Source organism: Syngnathus scovelli, unplaced genomic scaffold, assembly GCF_024217435.2.
Source record: "Syngnathus scovelli strain Florida unplaced genomic scaffold, RoL_Ssco_1.2 HiC_scaffold_50, whole genome shotgun sequence".
Lineage (NCBI taxonomy): Eukaryota > Metazoa > Chordata > Actinopteri > Syngnathiformes > Syngnathidae > Syngnathus > Syngnathus scovelli.
This window is the reverse complement of record NW_026061604.1, coordinates 185,208-187,882: the sequence shown is the minus strand read 5'-3', so window position 1 is coordinate 187,882 and position 2,675 is coordinate 185,208. Positions and strand designations below refer to the sequence as shown.

The 2,675-nt window shown below is 51.2% G+C and overlaps 1 long non-coding RNA gene across 1 annotated transcript; it reads left to right on the top strand.

The window, feature by feature from the left end:
• Nucleotides 1-1,252: 1,252 nt before the first annotated feature.
• LOC137840047 (uncharacterized) lies at nucleotides 1,253-1,748 on the top strand. Its single transcript, XR_011086437.1, has 3 exons — nucleotides 1,253-1,354; nucleotides 1,439-1,509; nucleotides 1,646-1,748. It is a non-coding gene; the product is annotated as an uncharacterized lncRNA (long non-coding RNA).
• Nucleotides 1,749-2,675: the final 927 nt, after the last annotated feature.

Genomic DNA, 2,675 nt, shown 5'->3' with positions numbered 1-2,675 from the left:
GAACTGGTAATTTATTGACGGCACGCTTGAAGGTTTGCGCTACGTTTGATGCGCGCCATCCAGCGAGGCACCCATTGCGCTTACTTATTAGTTGAGCGGCGCGGCGAGTCGGTTGCCTGGTAGATGTCTTTTATTGGGAGCCAAAGCCACGATTCCGTTCAAACCGATGCAAAAGGAATGGATACGTTCTGGCCCGCGTGTTGTGCGTCTTTCGCATCCCGCACTTCATGCTTGCAGCTTAAGCGACTGAGAGAAACAGAAAGCCAGTTTCTGCCACTCCTGTACAAAAACAAACGCCTGAGCAGGAAGAATGAAGAACTCTCGCTGGTGCTGTGTCGCCTTGAAAACAAAGTGCGCTTTGTCACCCAGGAGAACGAGGAGATGGCAAGCTTGGTAAGTCGACGCGGACAACGGCGGCGTGCCAACAGAGTCCACTGCATTTGTGTTCCACAGAGAAGGCCTAGTTCGCTCAATGACCTGGAGCGCGGTTGCGGCCAGCAGGACGGTGAAATGGAGTTCCTTCAAGTTGTGGAGCAGCGGCACATCATCGACGACTTGTCCAAGGTCTTCAGGCAGGCGACTCAGTGCACGTACGGCAGCGCCGCGCTCGCTCGCTGTCGCCAGGAAACCTTTTCCGTCCAAAGCTTGGCCGGCGGCCGCCATCCAAAAAATTGGCCCCTTAAATTCCGACCTTTCAAGCAGGAGCATTGTGCGCACGCGTTTGAACACGCTTTAGACTTGTTTTGCCGTTTTCAGCAGCTCAAAGCTCCCGTTTTGTCAGCGCCTTTGCCACTCGCTGTGCGCTGAAAACGACGGACTCGCCCGGCTGCTCAGCCCGTCAACCATGAGCCGCGAGCGCGACGTCATTGTCCGTAGGCAGCTAGTGGCAAAATGCACCCTGTTAGAGTTGCGCTCGCTCCAACTTATTTTGCAAGAACCACACGGGAGACAAGTAAGTTCTTTTGGACACCTGCAGGTGGAGAGTCCATCCGTTGTACGAATGAAGTCTGACTCTCGGCTCCTGCACGAGCATTTTTATTAAGAGAAACAGGGTGGGTGTAAGAGTGGATTGAATAGAGAAAGCCCTTGACCTCTAGTCAAAACATAGCAAGGGATGTTTTACGACTTTGTGTAGGAAGGGATAAGCGATAGGGATAAATAAGGGATAAATAATATTATTTATTACAGGTTGCAGTCAAAGTCAAAGCAACATAATCATACGATAAAGATAATCTGGAAAACCCTGACACACCCTGTAGTTGTCACTTTTGGAAAAGACGAGCGTCCCTCCAATCATCGCCGGTGACGGGTTTTTCAGGCTCTGGAGACAGGAGCTCATGTCAGAAATGTCATCGTGAGTCGCGTTTGTTTCTGCGCCGGAGCCGTTCGTTCCCTTTGCATCCAAAGAATCTCAAAGGCGGATTATTTGTGTCGACAGGAGAGAGATTTGCTGCTACGATACCGACGTCGAGAATCTCTGAGGAGGAACAAAGCGTGAGGTCCTGCAAGGTGAGTCTGTTTGTTTGCGGCTGCTTGGTGTTGCGCAAGATGAAATGGCCTTTTTCACGCTATCGTTCCTCTCGTCGATTCATCGTGAGGTGTCGCTTCAGTTTGTTCAGAGAGATGTTTGCTTCCGCGCCCGCAGGTCATCGAAACATTTTACGGCTACGACGAAGACGTGTTGGTGGACTCGGACGGATCGTCCTTGTCTTTTCACACCGACAGAACCCCCGACACGGAACCCGAAGAGGTAGCCCGCCATTTCTGCCAGCGTATTGGCGCCAAACATTCCTCTTCAGCCTGGAATCGGACTCGTCTTTGCGTCGCGGGTGCTTTGTCGCCGGTCTGACTGATTCTGGTACTAGTGCTGTGTTGCATTGGTGTGTGCATGAGGAGGCGGAGCTTCGCTACCGCCAGCTGACGCAAGAATATCAAGCGCTGCAACGAGCCTACGCTCTGCTAGCCCAGACCAGCGGAGGGGACTACGACGCCGAGAAGGAGATCAAGGTGGCGCCCCTTCCCGCAACCCCCGGCCGGGTCGCAGCCTCCCCGTTCTCACCCAGCCTCGGGTGTTCTCTGGTCTGAAAGGAGGAGGAGGAGCCTCCCTCCTCCTCCTTTCAGACCAGAGAAAAGCTGATGATAGTGTCAAACGCACCTCTTTCAATAAGGTGCCCCCGGCTTCCCGGTAACGGGTTTGTCTTAGCCGGGTTCGGAGATTCGTCCGTAATCTAACCACCCGAGTTAAATTAACTCCACCGGAATCAATCTAATTTCTGTACGACGCCAATCCCTCTCAAGTCACCCTAAGCTCGAGCCGAGTAACTCAATTCGAGGCAAGACTTCGAAGTGACCGCATCGTATTGATGGCTCCCCGCTAATGTTTGAAGTTCTTATTATGTTACGGATATTTTTAGATGTCTTTGTTAAGACCTCAGGGATTCGTTTGTATAGCGCACCCTAGCACTAGTTTTGCCGAAGTAAATGTTGATATGGGTCCGTTCTACTTGGTCGCTCAAGCAGCGAGCCGACCAACTTGTTTATTCGAAAGAGAATCGAATTAATAAAAGTGTGACAATAATAGCATTTAAGGAGAAAATTAATGCACTTTACGTTATTAATTCAAACTTCTTATATGTAGATCTAGCACTTAACTGTCGGCGTGCTTCACCCCACTT